At 35.2% G+C, this 22159-nt stretch overlaps 1 long non-coding RNA gene across 4 annotated transcripts; it reads right to left on the bottom strand.

Annotated features, from left to right (window-relative positions):
• Nucleotides 1-14678: 14678 nt before the first annotated feature.
• LOC145068047 (uncharacterized) lies at nt 14679-21742 on the bottom strand. 4 transcript variants are annotated; one of them, XR_013688925.1, is made up of 8 exons: nt 20931-21737; nt 20704-20763; nt 20463-20600; nt 16516-16586; nt 16185-16432; nt 15846-16077; nt 15619-15718; nt 14680-15459 (listed from the first exon to the last, which is right to left on the bottom strand). It is a non-coding gene; the product is annotated as an uncharacterized LOC145068047 (long non-coding RNA). The 4 variants fall into 4 exon arrangements; XR_013688923.1 differs by having other exon boundaries at nt 14679-15459; nt 16185-16586; nt 20463-20637; nt 20931-21742; XR_013688924.1 differs by having other exon boundaries at nt 16185-16586; nt 20463-20619; nt 20931-21742.
• Nucleotides 21743-22159: the final 417 nt, after the last annotated feature.

Here is a 22159-nt window from a genome sequence, read left to right as displayed (position 1 = left end):
TTTTTTGTTTTGTTTTGCAGAGGATACTAAAGAGCAAATCTTGCAAATGATATTTTTTGTTTTGTTTTGTAGAGGATACCCTTCACATTTTCCCAAATTACCCCTTCCTCTATAATGTTTTTTTGTTTGTGTATTTTGTGCGTCAGGTAAAGTTGATGGAAGAAAGGAATATGAAGCCACTTGATTCAAATCTTGCAGCATTATCAGCAAGATGTAGTAAAGACTTGGAGTTGAATTTGGGTAAGTCATTCTTGAGTGAGATGGGCCAATGTACAACTGTTTATCCATATAATCAGCTGCTTGGAGTATTAGTCTTAAAGAATTAAGAAAGGCAAGATGCAACTTTACTTAGTTGGAATTTGATGTATAGAGTAGATTAGCTGCAAATTTAGATATTGTAAAAAATAGAATTGTATGACATTAAATTTTATGCAATGGATTGTATTTTTTGTATATGATATTTTATTTCTATTATGAGACATTAAATGCAAATTTAATTTAAAAATTAATAAATATATAAATATATCTTTTTAGAACATTTAAAATTATGATACGCAAAAATGTGTGTCATCTTCATTTATGACATGGCCTTTCTTGACAGGGGCTTCCTTGATACGCATTGCGTGTTATAAACATGCGCGTCGTAAGGTTACGACACGCAAATGCGTGTCGTCTTCCTTTATGATAGGGCCTTCCTTGATACGCATTGCGTGTCATAACCGCGCGTCGTAAATGCGCGTCATAAATGCGCGTCGTAAATGCGCGTCGTCTCTCTTTATGACAGGGCCTTCCTTGACGCGCATTTGTGCGTCGTCTGAGCGTTTTACGACGCACAATGAGCGTCGTAAAAGGCCTTTTTTCTAGTAGTGTTTTGACCTGAATCTTTTTCTTACATGTAGATTAGGATTTGTAGTTGAATTTAGACTATAAAAACGTTTGATTTGGTTAAAATTTGAATGAGTTACAAGCCCCGGAAGAAAGGGTGTCAAATCTGATTTTTTTTATATTTATTTTTCAGCATTTAAACGTAATATGACTTATTATATGTTTTATTTTGAGAATATAGGATTATGGAGAAGATCCATAAGAAGATTATATAGAAGAAACATCGGCATGGAATGTTATACCAAGTGATGAATCAAACCAAGAAGAGGAGCCTCAAGAACAACAACCTTCAAAAAAACGAAAATTTGCAACCCCACAAAAACGAAGACAACCAAAAAAACCAACACAAACAAAAAAAACCACCACCACCACAAAAACGAACACAAGAAAAATACCCAACAAAACCAAAACCCAAAAACAAAAAAAAAAAAAAAAAATACTCAAAAGGAGTTAAGGGACCGGATTAACCCAACTAGACGAGGTGAGGGTAGAGATAATTGTACCACTCCTATTTGGAAATACTTCAAGATAGAATGGATAAAGGAGGACGATGGAATTGAAAGAAAGTGGGCCGAATGTAATTATTGATTACATTTACTAGCCGCAGATCCAAACCGGAATGGGACAACTTCAATAAAGAAGCATTTTAATGGGTGCAAGTTAAATCTAGACAACATACCGAAAGAAGTTGATGACAAACAACAAAAGTTGTCATTTACGAAAGCTCCTAATGGTGAGGGTCATGTATACACATGGAAACATGATGATACTAGTGTTGGAATAGTGTCTAAGGCTGTAACTATATCCGGTTGTGCATGGTCCTTTTGGGTTGCCTTCACCATAGCAACTTGATAGGATGATTTATTAAGAGAGAATAAATATTATTAATATATTATGGGAATAATATAATGAATAATATATATTGTTATTTGATTAATATAAGTCATAGAATTAATTAGAATTAATTTGGTGACTTAAAGAGATTAATTAAATAAAGGGGTATAAACTGTCAATTGTTTGATAGTTAAGCTTTAGACTGTAAATCCATTTGGATATACTATGGACGAATTCTAAGAGGATTAGGATAGCTAAAATCGTCCATTAGAGTTATCTAGGAATGGATTTGGATAGCCTTAAGAGAAGATTATCCAATTAGGGTTTAGGTTGTAACCCTTAAGGAGTCTACAAGTATAAATAGACCCCATGGCATAGGGAATTCGATCATCTCTGATTAAGTAAGAGAACTCTGGTCGAAATTCCTCCCTCTCTCCTCTCTCCCAAATCATCCTCCTTGCTTTGGTGTTTGTAAGCCATTAGAGGAGTGACATTTGTGACTCTAGAAGCTCCAAGACCTCAAGATCAACAAGGAACTCAAAGGTATGATTCTAGATCTGTTTCAATGTTGTTATTTAACCTAATTAGTAATTAGAAGTCTTGGATTCAAAGCATGTTTATTAGAAAGCCTAGATCCAAGCAATAGGGTTTTGCATGCGCACATAGGAAAGTTCTTATGGCTAAAACCCATCAACTAGGATCCAACTTGCCTTGCAAGGCCTTTTCACCATCGGGGAGCTACCATTTAAATTCATTGAAAACGAGGCATTCATAGAATTTGTGAACGCCCTCAATGGTAGGGTGAAATTGCCTTCAAGGCATAAGATTTCTCGTGATGTTGTGTCATTCTATTTAATGGAGAGGCAGAAGTTGTAAAAACATTTGAGCAACCCCAAAACAGCCATCCACTTGACAACCGACACGTAGACATCCTCGTGTCAAAAGATAAATTATATGGTTGTCACGGCCCACTTCATTACCAAAGATTTTGTCATGCACAAAAGGGTAGTCAACTTTAGAGAGGTTGATACTCACAAAGCTGAAGACATGGCCCGGGAGTTGCTAATTTGCATAAACGAGTGGGGGATGAAGAATGTCATGACGATGTCCGTTAATAATGCCAAGACAAATGACGCGGCAATCAACATCATTGTGAAAGAACTACCGGGTATTTACGAGAATGGCAAACATTTTCACATTAGGTGTATGGCTCATATCATAAACCTAGTTGTGAAAATGGGGTTAAAAAACGAAGTTTATAATGTAAAAAACCTACAAGATGCGGTGAAATACATTAGAGCCTCCCCGCAACGGATCAAGACCTTTAAACAAGCCATGAAGGATGCGGCTGTAGAAAGTCAAAGGTTTTTGTGTGGTGAAATTCCAACAAGGTGGAACTCTACCTTTGAATTGCTAAGATCAGCATACGATGTGAAAGACGCATTTCTCGAATATAGCCATCAAGGTAAATAAAATCAAATATATTTCAGCACTAAAAATAGCAATATTTACTTCTTTAGCAACCTGTTCAAATTTTCTATTGTGCATAACTCATTCAATTTAACTTGTTTTGACATGAATCTTTTTCCTACATGTAGATTAGGATTTTTAGTTTAGTTTAGACTATAAAAACGCTTGATTTGGTTAAAAATTGAATGAGTTACAAGCCCCGCAAGGACGGGTTTCAAATCTGATTTTTTTTCTAACAACAATAAAACGTGATCCGATTTTGTTGTTCAAATGTGCATAACTCATTCAATTTAACTTGTTTTGACCTGAATATTTTTCCTATATGTAGATTAGAATTTGTAGTTGATTTTAGACTATAAAAACGCTTGATTTGGTTAAAAATTGAATGAGTTACAAGCCCCGCAAGGAAGGGTGTCAAATCTGATTTTTTTTCTAACAACAATAAAACGTAATGTGATTTTGTTGTTGTTGTTTTTTTTTTTTTTTTTTGTAGATCCAATGTTTCAGAAAACTATGGGAAGGGTACCATCACATTCAGATTTTGAGATGATTAAAAAGATGATGGAGTTCCTTGAAAAGTTTAAGAAGAAAACTGAAAAAGTTTCGTGTTCAACAAAGCCTATCTTCCATACGTATACCCAGGAGATCCTAGACATAGAGCAACATCTTAGGAAACATGAAACCAACCCGGATTTTATGTTTATGGTATCGGATATGAAAGATAAATATGAAAAATATTGGGGTGACTATGATACTATAAGTGATTATGTCTTCTTTGCGACATTGTTAGATCCTCAATGCAAGTCAAAGTTTATGAAAGTTGTTTTTACCCAAATGCTTAAAGCGAAGAACAAAGATAACAAGATGTCTGTTGATGAGATAGATTCCAAAGCACGTGCAAAGGTTAATGATACCGAATGCAAACTGGACAAGTTTTTCAAGACATACTTGGAAAGGTCAAACACAACCTCATCGTCTCAACAAGAAACTCCCGAAGACGTTGTTAATTTTGATGACGAAAAAGAATTCTTTGGAAGCTATATGACTTCGGGAAGTTTCCCCTCGACTTCGTCAGAAAGTCAATTGCAACGATACTTAAACGAGGACCCAATCGGATTTGACAAAGTATATGATATCCTCACATGGTGGAAAAATAATGTGGTGCGGTTCCCAATCGTTGCTCGAATGGCAAGAGGTATCGACCTTCTTTTACTTTATTTTACATTTTTAATTTATAAATCTGTGATGTGTATTATACACTAATAACTGATTTGTTTCTTAATAGATATTTTGGAGATTCAAATTTCCACGGTAGCATCCGAAATCCACATTCAGTAACGGTCGTCGAGTAATTACCGACTACCGTACTAATTTGTCCGTTGTGATTGTGGAGGCATTAATATGCACTCAAGATTGGCTAAGAAAGAGTAGCTTGCCTATATATGACTACGACGAAGTGCACGATGTGTTAGCTGACGATGACCTCGCTATCGGTAATACATTATTACTTGTTACATCTTATTTTTAACATCTTATTAGTATTTTTTACATTTTAGTAAGTAATAGCGTTTTTCTTTTGTATTATATATAGACATTGTGGATGCTATACACAACTTGAAGCTAACGGGGAAGAGATCAGGGAATTAGTTAAAATGTTGGAATACACATATTAGACTTTTTTTTTTGTTGGTGAATGTTTGAATGTTGATGAAACTTGTCATTCTTTTTTTTTTTGGTGAAACTTGAATGTTGAATGTTTGAATGTTGGTGAAACTTGTCATTCTTTTTTTTGTTGTTGGAGAAACTTGAATGTTGAATGTTTGAATGTTGGTGAAACTTATCTTTCTTTCTTTTTTAAGTCGCTTCCAAAATGGACTAAATGTGTCAAAATATAGCCGGTTCCAAAATGGACTAAATGTGTTTCGTAAAAATTGAAGGTAGCCGGTTCCAAAATCGAAAAACCGGCAAAAACCGGACCCGGAACCGAAAACGGTAGAACCGCCGGGCCGGTTCGATTCTAGATTTTGGCCGAAGCCGGTTCCCCGGTCCGGTTCGGTTCCGGCTGGTTCAGTCCTTTTGCTCATCCCTAATGAAAACCCAACTGATGGACTACGGATACAGAATGTTGCCGATACCGATTTACTATGACTCAGAGAGTGTCATTGCAATTTCTCACAATCCCATTCATCACTCAAAGACAAAACACATTGAACTCCGGTATCACTTCATCAAAGACCACATTCTCAAAGGTAATATTGAACTAATTTTTGTCAATACTCACAAAGAGATTGCTTATGTGTTTACAAAGGCACTTGATGCAACAAAATTCAACAATTTTATGCAAATGTTAGGGATGATGAATGCAGACCCGCAATTCTTTTTGAATTGATAGGTACCGCATACCACTTCTAGTCTCCGTTGCGGTCCTATAATAATATATTTATCATACATGGTTTCAGTATACTCTGTGTACCGCAACCATATATCATACTTATATTCATTGGGTCTTTATTGTTTATTGTTCCTAATCTCTTTTCAAGTGCTCTTTTCAGATCTTTCTACCGCAATTACATTGCCTTCCATCACAGTCACTACACCGCCCGCAGTCGCGTGGAAAGAATCCCCAACTTCTTAAACCCACTGATAATATTGTGTTTGTGTGATATTTAATGATCTTCATTAAATAAGAAAAACATTCTAATAAAAATATTCGTTTTGTAGCATACAACGTTTCAGTTTCTCTCAAAATCACTTTTTTCATGTCAAACCTATTTTAGGTTATATGACAAACAATTTATTTTTCCCATAAAAGAAATCTTTTACCTTTTTCTGTCACATCACCTTACTCCAAGACGTCTAATCTGTTTCCTCTTCCCCATTACCCAACGGATTTTCAACTCCCCCTCCACACAATCTTCAAACGTGGGTTGACATTCATTAAATGCCCGGTTTTTTTTTAAATAAATCTTTTCTTTTTATGAATGGATGATAATGGCTTAAACCCAAGGGTTTTTACCATTAACAACTGTTAATAAATTAAATCGTATAAATGTTTGAGATCTGAAACTATAAAACACTTTTTATTCCCTCCTAAGAAGGCTTTATGCTTTCTAAACACTAAGACGATTCTTCCCTTCTTCACCTTCTTGCACTGTGTTTTCTGCAAGTTCCTAAACGTTTCCACAAAAATGGTGAAATCTGGTATCTTGAAAAAGCACTCCAAAGCTTCTGAATTGGTTCAACCAACTGGTTATTCAAATCCCCTACATTCACCACAAAGCTCTTTCCATGAGTGGGCCTTTTAACTTCTTCATCATCTGAATCAGTGGACCATACCTCCACTCCACCGAACTCATCATCATTATTACCCTGCACAATCAAAGCAGGCATTGGTTTATCAGCTTTCTTTTTCTGCTTGATTTCCTCAAGCTTGTGAAGATGGTAGGCCTCATCATTTTCTCCCTCTTTCTTCTCATTCAATCGCCTCATCATGCACTTTTTAGCCAAATGATTCTTTCCATGACAATAGTTGCAATCATAGCCTGAATCACCTGTAATTTGTTTCTCTTTCTTTTCTTCTTCCTTCTGGAAGCTATTCACTTTCTCCTCCTTCGCTTTTTCTGAACTTTAGCTTCCCTGCCAATTTTGGTTTTTGTTGGAGGGAAACTTCTTCTTTGCGAATCTTCTTGGATTTGACACCATCAGAGTGAACTCTTCAGTTGTAAGATCACATTCAGAAAGATTAGTTTCATTTTCATCCTTAGCAATTTGCTTCTCTTTTGCAACTAGTGCCAATGAACCCATGCTAGACACAACTTCCGTTTCTTTAGTCACTTCGCTTTCATGTGACTTCAGAATACCTACCAGCTTTGCTAAGGTGTAATTTCGAAACTGCTCGTGACCTTTCACTGTTGATACCACCGCCATCCATTCAGACCTTAACCCATTCATGAAGGTTACCTTCTGCTCAATGATTTCCCGTCCAATTCCATGTTTCGTCATTCTGCTCAAAAGATGATTATAGCAATTAAACGCTTGACTAAGATTTCCATCAGTCTTTTGTGCGAAAGCACCAAACTCAGACAACAGTAGTGTTTGAGTATAATGTTCCATATCTGCATATGTTGAATATAGCTCTTTAAGCCTGTCCCATATAGCTTTGGCTGTATCACAAGAACTGACAAGCCGAAAGGTATCAGCCTCCAATGCGAATCTAATGATTCTCATTGCTTTGATGTTGCTTTGCAGCTATTATTTCTCATATCGAGGAACTTCTTTGACATCAAGAATAAGTTGATTGAGTTCGGCCTGAGTTTTAATCATCTTTCTTGTTCCAGAGTGAACGAAAGCTCCAAATAGTGATAGCTTGCCAGATCAAATAACCATTATCTTCTAACCCTACAATATAATCTTCAAAGTGAAGTGCCTAGACTTCATAATCACTGGGAAAGAGAATGGGAATCCTTGTCGTTAACCCACTATTGCTAATGGAATTGATTTGAGAATCATCGTGCAACATTTTAACAAGATCTTAGTAACCTGTTTAAGAATCAGACATGTAAAAATATAGGGTAATATTGAGATCACAGCGTTAAGAACACAAAGATGACATCTGAATCAGATCCAATATTAACGGAAACCCTAGTAGCTTCTTTTAACAGAAGAGATGCGTATAGATTACACAGTCTCCTACTCTGATACCAATTGTTAGGATAAAATCCTTAAGATTGACAAGATTCAATAAGAACACGACAATGATTCATATATGCCGAATGATTAAGCTTCATAGCCTCAGAAAGGCTCAATTAAGAACCACTACTGTAAAGGCGTGATTAGGGTTTACAAAAGATATTCAAGAAAACGTTAACTTTTTACAGTGCATGCATGCACTATAAATACTTAAACCCTAATTAATGATATGGGTTGACAGTCCCAATATCGTGTACATAATGGACTAATATAATAAGCCCAATGACGCAACATCTAATACCCTACATAAAACTATTTCCTTAAGAATGAGGAAGACCATTTCTATCTTCATAAGATATTTTAAGAATAGGAGAAAAAGAGAATTCAAGTTAGTTGATTTTAATCCTTAATTAATAACCCAAAAATTTTAGTTAAGGCTAGGATCCATATTTCCGATTCGAACTTTGAAGAGGGGTGTTGTAATCAAATTCGAATCTATTTTACGTAGGTAAGACTTTTACCAATTCCAATCTTATGAAATTCCTAGATCCTTTTAGATTCATTGATTCTTATCAATTACATGTTTAATCTTGAATTCTGCTCTCACATTTGTGACTGGGATGCCGTGGATCACAAACGAGATGTGAATAACCATGCAAACCCATTTGGCAACCTTGATGTCATTTAGCATTCCACATTGATGTGCCGGTAAACCACATACGCTCCACCAACAATGATAATTTTCAAGATGTCCAACATATCTCTTTATAGTCCCTATTAGTGTGTCGATTAACCACACACGCTCCACTAGGCCTGTCGAAAAAACCCGAAACCCGTTCTACCCACCGACCCGTTCCGAATTCGGGTAGAATGGGTCGGGTAGAACGGGTAACGGGTATGAACATTTGGGTAATAGGTTGCCCGATAATAATATAGGTCGGGTTTTAGGTATGAATATTTATTTTCGGGTATACCCGAATTCATTTTTTAAATAATACCAAATATACAATGCGGTCACGTACGCACACTTCAAATAAAACAAAACTCTTCGTTTCCTTCTTATGAACGACGACTTGATAGTCGACACAAACTTGCAAAGGGAATACGATGTTGAAGCTGAAGTCCTGAACCGTCATCATAATTCTCAGTTTCTCTCTATCGCACGTAATGGAATTAAAAAAGTACATAACATATTATAATGATTTGTATTGTTATTATAGATGTACTTGTTAATTGTATGGAGTATTTTCCTACCAAATTCTTTATTAAACCAACCAACATGTAAAAAAAAATATCAATAAGTGTCATTTAAGAAATTTTCGGGTATACCCGATAATTACCCGACCCGACCTCAAACCCAAATACCCGAAACCCGAAAACCCGAATTACAATATAGGCCGGGTATCGGATATTATTTTCTTAAGGTAATACCCGTTCTACCCGAAACCCGAAAATTTTACCCGTTCGACACCTACGCTCCATTGATGACATATAAAGCATGATGTCGTTTTCATGGATTAGCATACCTTTCACATTTTTCCTAAAGTAACTAAAAGTGGGATTTTAAAAATAGTTGTAGTACTTTAATAACATTATACTTTTAATGAAGTTAATGTCCTTTAAGATCCGTTCTGCTAACGACCCTCCACCAAGTAAGGAAGCAGTGGGTGAGAATGGACACCCATTCAACTACCATTTTGTAGGCAGTTTCCTTATACCCCCTTAGATTTTGGCTTCGTGAATGAAGCATACTAGCGATCCGACTGACTTGTTTTATACATATATTATATTAATCTTTTAATTATATAGTATAAGGTATATTTTAAAACTTTTCTACTAGGTTTAATTTTAAATTTTCGAAATTAATATAAAAAATTAATTTAATTTAAAATTAAACCAATTAAAATTTAATATTTATCGTTTAATTAACAATTAATTAATTTAATTAAAATCTCATGAGGGTTAAATAATTATTTACAATTAACTAATAATCAAATAATTTAAATTTAATCATAATCTAGTCCCTACTAAATTTTCGAAAAAAATAAGGGTATTGAGGTTATCCAATTTTAATTATTCTATTTTAACTAATTAAAACAATAATTATCAAATAAGGAAACCCTAACTTTTCCCTCTAATTAATTGAAAATAGGGAGGAGGCTAGGCTTTCTAAAACCCATGTAACAATCGAAAAAACTAAGGGTGGAGCTAGGGTTTCAAAAACCCTAGCAATTTTTGAAAATGCCTCCATTAGGGTTTAGTTTCTATAAACCCTTATTTTGATCTATTCAACTTTGTGAGAGATCAATAAGAACAATGACTCTGATACTATTGATGAGTTTTATATGTTACAAAAATCTATTTTTGGCGGAAAAACATAAATTCTAAGTTCACATGAACCTTAAAGGATCTATATTTTAACTATGATTTGCAAACAACTATTGAATATAAATAACCCTAGAAGTAATATTATATAAAAAAAACTTATAATGGTATCTTTATAAACAAAAAACAGTTAAATAGTTAAATTATATATTAATTTCAATATAATGTTAAACGGTTAACTTAAATCAGAATTTCAGTTAAACTTAAAAAAACCGAGACGCTATTTTATAAATAGTTAAAAATTATAAATTATAATGTTAAATCAAAATTGTAATCCTAAATTAACAAAGAAAATCATGAAACTATTTTTTTTATAATCATTAAAGATTTTCAAATAATTAGCTTAAAATAACTTACAATAAGAATAGTTAAAAGTAATATTATATAAAAAAACCTATAATGATATCTTTATAAACAAAAAATAATGTTTGTTATTTTAAATAATTACAATAAAAAAACTAACAATATTCATCAAATAAATTTTAAAAAAAAATAAATTTCTGAAACCAAATTAAAATAATTAAGAGTTTACAAATACGTTATTTTAAATAACTTACAACAACATTAGTTAAAAGTAACATATTGTTACCTTTACAAACAAAAACAATGTTTGATGTTTTAAATAATTACAATGATAAAAATTAAAATCTTAAGAAAATAAACTTTTTAAAATTAATTAATCATAACAATAACTATAAATATCAGTAAACCATATATTATATTTAATTTTATTCATGAGCAACCCGCGGTAAATGTCATTAAGACAATTGAGATTATAGAATTTTAAAAGATGTCTACAATTTCATATAATTCGAAACAAACAATGTTTATACCAACTTATTATGAGATTTATTATATAAGAGTTAACAACAACATCATTGATATATTTAAGAACGTATATTTGTAAAGATTTCAAATATTGTTGTATTCTGCGCAACGTGCGGATATTCGTCTAGTTTTTTTTATAAGACAAGCATATATCCTAGTTTTAAGTAATCAAAAATAGAATCGCCTGTGGTCCAATGTGTTAATTTCAATCTCCAAATGATCCTGAATTAGACTTCAACATAAATAATTCATTGATTTTATATTATATTAGTGATTATATATACTTAAATTGTTTTATATTTATCTTGTTTCCATTTATATCTCTTGGCATGGACATTACCTATATAAATTACCACATCCATAGAGGGGGAAATTGAGCAGAAACAAACATGGTATGACTAAAACCTAAAGTCGAGTTACTTCTGTGGCCAAGCGCTTTTGTTTTCGCACTAAAAGAACTATGAAATGTTCTATTTTCATAAGAGTGTCCCAAAGTTGGAGCATAATCTCTATTTATACTCATGAGATGGACAAGATGATAAAATATTAGCTTTTGAAAGGTTTAACATGTTGTAACCAATTTTTCTGAATTTTCACCGCAGCTTTGGCAAAATGGCACGGTAGAGTTGGAAATTCGACACCATGGTTTTTGTATTTTGCTCCATAGTTTTGTTGCCCGATACTACATATCTGGTACCTGACATCGTAGTTATAGTATACGAGATCGCATATCCTTTCACTAAGCACCAAAACTTCAAAGTAGGATCATATAAATATCTTTGGCTTACATTATTCAATAAATTCATATACGTTATCAAACTATTATTATATATAAGGATATAGGTAATGGTAGCATGTGTTAAAGAATTGTCACGTCATATTTTTAAAGACACCTAAGCATAGTATAATGATATGGAGTGATGTTGTGTTTAGAAGGTAAACAACTTTTTTTCTTAAATCAAATAAATGTTTATTTAACTATTTAAAAAAAATAAACTTTAAAAGGGTACAATTAGCTAAGTTGGAGTTATAAGCATTTGAAACTGAAATAATCAAATGGTCAAATTAGGACCACCTATGTTACTCTTCCTCTTCTCTTTCATCTCGCCAAGCAGCTAGTGAGCATAGAAGAACTGAGAGGCTTAGCGCCTGGGTAAGGAGGGTAAGGAATGGTGTCGAGGACATGGCAAGAGAGTTCGCGAGTGAGCTAGAGAGTCACTCCCTACAACCTAAGTATGCACTCAGCACTATTTAATTTGCATTATATCATCGTTTGAATTTCCATTGGCACTTGTGCTTATTCTAATTATTATACTAAATTATAGGTGATGTTACAATCAACAGCCACAACACTTAGTTCTAGAACTTGTTTGTCGGATACCGACATAATACAATATTCTCAATTTTTACATACACACTACAACAAAAGACCCTTATTCCGATGACATTTACTACCCCTATGCCGACAACATGTCCTCGGGATAGCTTATACCGACGACAAGCCGTCGCTAAAAATTCGTCGGTACAACCTTGTCGGTGGAAGTCGAAAAAAGTCGTTAGGATAAGCCCATATACAGACGACAAGTCATGGGCAAAGGGTCGTCGGAAGTGATTTTCGAGGAAAAAAATTTATTTACTTTTAAAGAAAGACTTTTCGTAGATATACAAACAATCTATATCGACGACCTATCATCAGGACACATTGACCTACTACGACGACGTGTCGCGGGGAAAAGTGGGTAACGATTTTTTTTCCATTTTAGCTATAGCAGCGACTTGTCGTCTGTATAGGTCAAAACTATTTTTACAGTTAGGACTTATGCTAACGACATGCCATCGGTATAGCCTAATTTTTAATATTTTCCACAAATTATGTTATATATACCAAACTTGTTTTTTAAAACAAATCCAAACAATATGCAACATAATGTCACACACTATATAATCATAATAAACCATCATAGTTCAAATTCATGACTTAAATTCTACTACATACCACAACAAATACAACCAAAAAAACAAGTCTTCAACAGACATTGTTCAAATTAACATAAAATATCAATCACCACAATCTTCACCCTTCTCCTCGATCTCATCTGTCCCATTGGTTGGTGCAGAGGTATTTGGTGGAAACATATTTGGATTGAATTGAAATTGTGGCATTGGTGGTGGTTGGAAGTTAGGAATTACGTCCGCCAATGAGTTATTATACCCTTGTTGCATTTGTTGCAAATATTGTTGCATTTGTTGGGTTAATGCAACAAATTGGGTATTATCCATATTTTGAGATTGGGTTTTGGAAGATTTAGAAGGAAGTTAATTTGTAATTAAATTATTGTCGGTTCTTAGTTTCCTTCCAGCTATGCAAGTATGTTTGCGTCTCTAATCGAGGGCATGAGTAAGACAATTAGACTTATTTACATGTTCACTATAAGACTTGAATTTGGTATGTTCCCTTTCAACCCTTCTATTTCTGAGCAATTCACATTTGGTCCTTGTGGTTAGTACGTGGGGCGTACCATAGGGTACGCTTAGCGTACTAGCTGAGAAGCTAGTACGCGGGGCGTACCATTTGTGTATGCTTAGCGTACTAGTTGAGAGGTTGGATCGCGGTTTCGGACCATGTACGCAGGGCGTGTGCTTTTTCTACGCACGACGTACATATGATTTAATGGAACCCTAATTTTAGGGTGTTGCACCCTATATAATCCATATGATAGCCTCTTTTGGACATGTTTACTCAACCTCCTTACCCTTGAAAACCCTAATTCATCCATATGCTTTGTGTGGTGCTTTTGAGCCTTGGTTTTGATCTTCGGTGGGTTTTGTGCTCTTTGAAGTGATAAAAGAAGAAGTAGAAGACTCATTCCTTGGAGGGGAGCTTAGAGATATATATAATTAGCTCCATCTTTTAGTGACTTTTGAGGTAAAAATTCCATACCTTGTCTACTCTTTGCTTTGATCTACTCTTTAGCTTGTTATGGTTCTTTTTGGTCCCTTTTGGTTGGTCTTGATGAGTTAAGGCCGTTTTAGAAGCTAAAGTTTCTAGATCTGGATGTTTTGAGGGTCCTTAGGCATAAAAATGCAAACCTTATGGTATTGGTGGTCTCATGCATGCATTAAGTCATTTGTTAAGTCCTTTTGAGCTTTAAGAGCCTCATTAAGCCATGTATGCATATAAAGTTGGCAACTTTACGTGATAAACCAACTTAAGGAAGTTGTATGTAAGTGTTGGAGTGATGTCTTAACCGTTTAAGAGTTGAATGAGAAAGTTGGCAAAACAAGGGGGAGTACGCTGGGTGTACAAGCTGGTACGTCGGGCGTACAATCCCTAAAGCAAGATCGCTTAGCGTACAAGCTGAGTACGCCTCGCGTACTCAGCAGTAGGCTTCGAAAGTTGGGTTTTTCGGTATTGAGCCTATTTTGGACCTTATGAGTCTAGGGCTTTATATTGGGCCATTAAAATATTGTTTTGGGCTAAGAATATTCTTGGACCTTGGTTTAAGGCCCATGAAGGGATTTGAGCCTAATACGGAAAATTGGGCCATAGTAGGCCTTCGGTGATTATTTTACAATTTAGGCCTTTGGACAATTTGGATTGGGCTTGGGCCGTGGGCCAAATATAAGGAAGGGTAAAAAGGTCTTTTACCCTAGTTTGGACTCTTAGGGTGAGCCAGGATCCAATTATTAATTGGATGATGTTTTGTGATTATAGCGCGAGATTTTTTAAGCGGGCCAGCAGCCAGAGATTTAGCTGTGCGATGTGAGTTTACTCACCGTGCTTAGTGGGTTGAAGGCACCAATGTCGGCACATGTTTTGATATGTTAGTATGTTAGTTTCCTATGTGACTCTTGGATGTCTTATGTGTATATATTTACCAGGCGGGGCCCGATGACTGCACTGTACGCTATTATCTTTGTGATTATCACATGTGTTTGTACGTTTATATGATTATACGTTTATATGTATACCATGCGCGGCCTGATGACTGACAAGTCTGTATACCGAGCGGGGCTCGATGTCGAGCAGGGCCCATTATGTGTTTATTTATGTATGTGTGGTATGTGGTATTATGGGGAACTCACTAAGCTTTATACTTACAGTTTTTAGTTTTATGTTTCAGGTAATTCTAGTGCAAAAGGGAAGATCTCATGGTGATTGCAGTGCACACACGCTTTGTTTCGCATTTGATGTTTACTCTGATATTGAGATGTTTTGATAAATTGTTACATGTGGAATCTTTTGATGATGTCTTAAACATTTTTTTATTAAATTAAAATGAAATTTTTGGTTCTTATTTTTGGGACGTTACATTCGCGCTCCCCAACCTCTTCTTGCATCTTCGTATACTTCGCTTGAATCTTTTCCTAAAATAAAGAAAAGAATAAACATACATTAATTAAAATAAATAAAAAAAATTAAACACTAAAATAATAATAATATACCTTAAAAACTATAATAATGATACTAACAACAACAAAAACAACAACATAGTTAACAACGTATTAACTTCATTTATTACTTACCTAATTTTCTTATTCTTGTGGTGTACAACAACCACGACCTTCCTTGAAGCACATTTGTCTCCAACCCTTAATGCGATTGTGAGCTTAGTCATTGTTCAACCTATAATAAGCCAAAAACAATTAACAGATTTACATAATCAATTTTATTACCTCCATATGATATCTTTCGGTATATGACCTACAACCATGAGCACTTGTATGTGGAAGTTTGGCCTTGTATTATTTACCTTTACAGACCGATTCATATAACCTTCGTTCAAAAAAAGCTCATTAATCAATTCATTCTAAGTTGTGGCCGCCATTTATTATGGTTGATATCCTCTTACAGTTTCCATATCGTCATATCCGTCGAATTCGTCAAAATGACATTCCGCGACATGTTTGTGTTCTTTGTATGCTCTTTGGTCGTTGGCATTTACAACCGTTCGAATGGCTTCCCACAAATTTGTACCCTAATAGCTATTAAGATCAAAATATGTATGCAATAAAAAAAGAAAATTTAATTAGTAAAAGAAATATTTAAAAAGTATAAAAAATTTTACATATACAAAGTATTGTGTACTTACTTCTAAGTCAGGATACATAGATTCTTTGTATTCGAAAGGAACATACTACCAAGACCTATAATGGAGTGGTAAATTTGATGCCACTAAATTTGAGATCAAACACGTTAACATTTTTCTAGTTTTCCCTAGGAATTGATAGGTCTCCCTATCGCTATCAATTCACACAGGTAAAAGATTCTCATCGTTGGCCCTATACATTGCATGCACATTTAAATTTCTTCCTTTGCTAGATACCTACTTCGGGTTTACTACATTGACACATATAATTGGAAATTTAGAAATTTGGAACTTTAAAAATATAGCTCATACTTAACAATTTCATGTAACCTACAAGATTCACAACTCGCTGCTTCCTTGCATGTGCCTCCATGTGGACGTCTTTCCCCGCCATCTCTTCCATGTCTGCTCGCGAAATGTGTTGCCATTCAATATATATAATAAACATACTTTAAACAAAACTAATAAACATATATTATAGGAAATCAGAGTATATAATAATCGTAACATACCGTTAGTCATAACCATCACTAGAAGCGTTTCTCGCTAGGCATTAACTAAATAATTAGGGTCAACAATTGTAACTCATTTGATATAATAAAGGGAAATTATTTGAGTATTATGTGGTTTATGTGTATTTATTTGTAGTATACGTGCTTACGACAATATAATAAAATAAGAATAAAATACGCATCTAAAATAGAATAATAATTATGTTGAATACCCTTCATAAAAGATGAAGTATTTGTGACAGGGATTATGGGGATATAAGGAGCATTTAAATCGAACTTATAACGAAGGAGTTATGGTCTGTTGAAGTTCGCGATCCAACCAAATTCGACAATGCGCATCGTAAATAGTAAATTTTCATTAGATTACTTTTCAGCCTTAGTAATTTAAACAAAAGTCGTAGTAATTGCTAAACCGAGAGCGTACATATAGAGAACGTCCAAATCTGACTTCAATAGAGAAAGTTATGATTTTTATAAGATTCAACGTAGCAGTAGACAGCCCAAATATTGAATTTTAGATAGGTTGATTGTTAGCCGAAACAATCAAAATGAGAGTCGAAATATACGTCGTATGAAAAAGTTATGCATTTTATAAGGGCTTTAGCAGTCTAAGCATGTGTAAAATAAATAAAGTCAAAATTATCCGACGAAGTCTAAATAAAAGTTGTAGATCCAGTCGATAGCTACACGTGGATATAAAAAATGTACAAAATAGAGCTCGTATGAAGAAGTTATGCAATTTTGAAGTTTAAAATTCGTCGCGCGCGTTTACGCCCTTGGCACGGCCTTCTAGAAGGCGTCATGTCGCCCCAACCATTGATCAGCACGTGTCAGCAATCCTGAGGAGCAATGTTGACCCTATGTGCAGCGTGCATGGCCCTTGCATGGCACGCATGGTCAAGGATTAGCTTACAAATAGATGTCTCGAGTTCATTCCCCTTCCACGACATTCAATTCACTCTCTCTCTCTCTCTCTCTCTCTATTTCTACTCTTATGGTCCAACTTTCTCCTTATTATTTAGGATATTTTGGCACGTTTAGAAGCACCTAGGAGCCGGGTATCTAGTAGCTATCACCCCAAAGTGTCGCCAGTGTAATTTTCGAACTTTGGTCTAAGGAATCTCTGCAAGTTAAATTACACTCTATTTTATTCTAGTATAACTTATGTTTAAAATTCATAGTCATTGTTATGAATTTATAAATAAGATTCGTGAGTAGTTCCAATGTCATATTACTGATTGATCTACTTACGGGGATGATGTTTAGGCTGGATTAGTGATGTGTTTAAAGTGGGATTTCCAAATAGTATACCATGTATACCAAACGAACCCTTCCTCCGATATGCTCCTAGCTGGTTGTCCCTTATCAGCTAAAGATCGATAGACTTTGGAATTAATGATGGATCTAAGCTATCTTTATTCATAAGGAATATTATCCTAAGACTTAGAGTTAATTGAACCTAGGCCAAATTAAAAGGAAAACCAAGTGCTAAAGCGAAGCGTTGTCCGAGTTTCGAGTCATCACATTAGCAAGTGAGTGCATAGTTACTTTCATATTACACATAGACCTTACAACAGTTATTCATAACTACTGGCCTATAATCCATAATCTCTCGTCAAGTCCACCAACTTATACTCTTGTGTCATTACCTGTAATGCAAAGAAAACTAAGTGGGTTAGGCTTGGGAGTCTGGTGAGCATATAGGGTTTTCGTCCCACAATGTTATATCATGTATTTATATAAATAGAACATTCAAACTTGTACGATTTCACCATATAAAGTCAACTCTTATCCCACCCCCTCGATCCTCACAACGACACGATCCAAACTCTCGTATCTAAAATTTTCCTCTTTACCTAATCCCTACTCACGGATCTAAAACTAACATTTTCACCTGATCCATGCTCACAGATCTAAAACTAATCTCTTCACCTGATCCATAATCACGAATACAAAACTAACCTCCTGATCTGAACCATACTCCCGGATCTAAAATTGTGCCCAATCCATACTCCCGGATTAGGAACAATTAACTATACCTTAATCTTGATTTGATCCATACTCCCGGATCTATAACTGTGCCCAATCCATACTCCCGGACTAGGGACAATTAACTTAGTCTTAATCCATACTCCCGGACTAATAGCAAGTTTATCTCTTTACCTGATCCATACTCCCGGATATAAAACTAACCTCTTGGTCTAATCCATACTAACGGATCTAAAACTAACCTCTTGATCTGATCCATACTCACGGATCTAAAACTAACCTCTTGATCTGATCCATACTCACGGATGTAAAACTAACCTCTTGATCTCATTATCCAAATCATCCTTTTATCACACACCAACTATCTCATCTACACATGTTCTACTCAACATATTTGTAGATATAAAATACATATACAGTTTAACTCATTTAAAAACTATATAAAACATTCATTCCACACTCATCTCAAATAAACAACAATATATAAACACATAACACGTATTTCATAACAAATACTTCATATTTATGTGTTAGAAGAAAGTAACCACACACTCACTTGATCAGAAGATGATCGGACAGCACCTCGTCTCTTGAAATAATCTTTTCCGACGAAACCGGTATGTTTTCTCCAAAACCGGGCTTCACGCGGGCATATTTTCGGCTCAAAAACTATTTTACTCGGGTTCTTCAAGACTTCGGGACTTGCTTCGGGACTCTGGAATGATACTGGGCCTTCGGGGGTATAAAATGCCAAAAAGAAAGAAGTTTAGGGTGAAGAAGTGTAAAAATTAGCAACAAAAGTCGGAGGCCTCGCTGCGCTTATATAGGGGCTGAACCTCGCACGTACGTTGGGCGTACGAGGCACTACGCGGGGAGTAGTTCGGATCAGCCTTCCGTGTGTCGAGCTTCGGGTGGTGAATCGTGGCTCTCTCTCGGACCGCATAAGACCGAGGTACGCTAGGCGTACTTAAAGGTTACGCGGGGCGTACCCTTCGGATCAGACCGGTGACTCCTCTCCTCGGATAATACCCGAATTTCTTAATTAAATTAAATACTTTAATTATTTAATAAACTTCAAAAATTCATATCTTCCTCGTACGAGCTCCGTTTTCGACGTTCTTTATATCCACGCGTAGGTGAGACTACGATCTACAACTTTCGTTTAGACTCTGTCGGCTAATTTTGAATTTATTTTTATTATATTATTTTAGTAGACCGAGACAAGAAAACTTCGTTATAAATTCATAACTTTCTCATCCGACGTCCGTTTTCGTCTGTCTTTTCACTGTTGGACTACTATCGATGAGATATTGTATTCTCGTTCAGATTGTTTCGGCTAAATATCGTTCGATCTCATATTCGAACATCAGCTGTAAACTGCTAAGCCGAAACTTCGAAAAAATCATAACTTTCTCATACGAAGTCAGATTTGGACGTTCTTTTTATGCACGCTCTTGGTTTAACGTATTCTATGACTTTCATTTAGTTCGCTAAGGCCAAATGTTGCTCTAACGTAAATTCACTATTTACGTCTCGTTGTGTCGTACCGGCTCTGTCGCGAAACTTCAACAGGTCATGACTTCTTCGTTATAACTCGGATTTCGGCATTTTTTACCCTTAAGTTCTTAACTCTAAAAATTTAGTAAATAGTAACATACTAACATTCACCTCAATAAGAATATACCTTTTTCCAATTTATTACCACAAATTAAAGTAGACAAACGAAAATAAATTAGAAAAAAAAAAGTTTATCAGATAAGTTCAAAGGGTGACTAAAAACCTGTAATTAGGGTTTGAAGATTTGGAGATCTGTGACAAAGGCCGGCAGTGTACTTCTCTCCAACTCCATCTAAAGTTCTTTCTGCTTCACTACAAGAGTGGCGTCTGGAGCATCTGGTTTTGGATCCACTTTTAGACCCTACAATTGGCCATATGTACTAATACAACCTCAGTCTCTAAAACATGTGTCAGTATCATCAAAAAACTATTATGCTGTGTTGTGGAAGCGAAAAAGATCTTACATGGATGATGCCATCAACAATCTGTAACCTGGTATGCTCAGTATGTCGCATGATATTGCCCTAGAAATATGGCGTTCAAGAAGGAACCGGAAATATGTTACAACAGTTACTCAATTAACCATAACATATAACCTAAATCGACCAATATTCACATAAATCGGTTGAAATTATTACCAAAAGACGAAAATGAAGTTGAAGTTGAAGATAGAGAAGAAAGAGACTCTCACCTCAATCTGTCCTCTGGCGACTGCCGTTTGTAAAATAGTTGACCATTGAACGTCTCTAAAACCCAAAACATCTTCACCGGAGCAATCATACTACCAGACATCAATCGTGGAGAGATGCAGCGGTATACAGAAGCCAGCCGCCATAGCCAGCTCTGATTAAGGAGGTTTTTCCTCTTTTGGATTCGCCTTCATGTAAAAGCTTCCGGGCAACCAAGCATCGGTTTTTAGCAACGTCGTCAAACTGTTCATCTTCATCCAGACGACTTCAAGGAGACGTATGTGCCGGAGGGATGTTACTTTGATTAACTGGTTGCTGTCAAGGCGGAGAAGCTCTCGGACCAAGTCGTAGTGGCCGTTAGCGGCTGCCCAATCGATCGGAGATGTGTACCACCACTGGTCTCCAGTGCTTTCCCGTCGAAGGGGGAAATATGTCGGAGCCATTGATAAACAACGGTCTCTCTAAATAGAATAGATAATTCCGAGTTCTGTTAACATACGGATGTGCAAACCATTGTGTTGTTGTGTAGGCTTCAACTTCAACCCCACAGATTCAAGATCCGCAATGATGGAAAATCTTATGTTCAATCGGTAGATGATGCCGGTCGTAGAAGAAGACCAGAATATTTGAGGTCTAGAAGAAAAGGAACAGAGTGAGGCAGTGGTTTGGCGGTGGAGAGGTATTATCGGGAAGATTCAAACATCGACATGAAGCAGTGGGAAGTCATTTGTGTCGGAATTTTATTGGACAAAAAAGAGGTTGAGCAAAGTAAAAAATAAATAGGAAACACGTGCAAATACAGCAAGTCGTTTCTTATTGGTCTTTGTTGGAGGTGACTCTAAGAAAAACTAAATAAATAAGGTTATACAGAATAGAATATAAAAATGGATAAAAAAAAAAAAAAAAAAAAAAATCACAGAATAATATCGTTCATCATATATATATATATATATATATATATATATATATATATATATATATATATATATATATATATTAGTCGTTTATCCATACCAAACGACGGGAGTGAATAAATTTTCTAATTAGTTTGTAGATTCGATTAGTTTTTTTTTCACAAACATTTTAATACATTTAAACAATTATCAAATCACGGATGTGAATAGTTTTTTTATAAATTAGCTTCACATGTTGGATATATTGTGTCAATACATTATAAATATCTAAGTCCAAAACCCTAAAGTCTATAGTCTGCTGCCTTTATTCTGTTATG

This window comes from Lactuca serriola, chromosome 8 (genome assembly GCF_051521515.1).
Source record: "Lactuca serriola cultivar US96UC23 chromosome 8, Lser_US96UC23_V15, whole genome shotgun sequence".
NCBI lineage: Eukaryota > Viridiplantae > Streptophyta > Magnoliopsida > Asterales > Asteraceae > Lactuca > Lactuca serriola.
The sequence above is the reverse complement of the archived record's forward strand: the minus strand, read 5'-3'. Positions and strand labels throughout refer to the sequence as shown.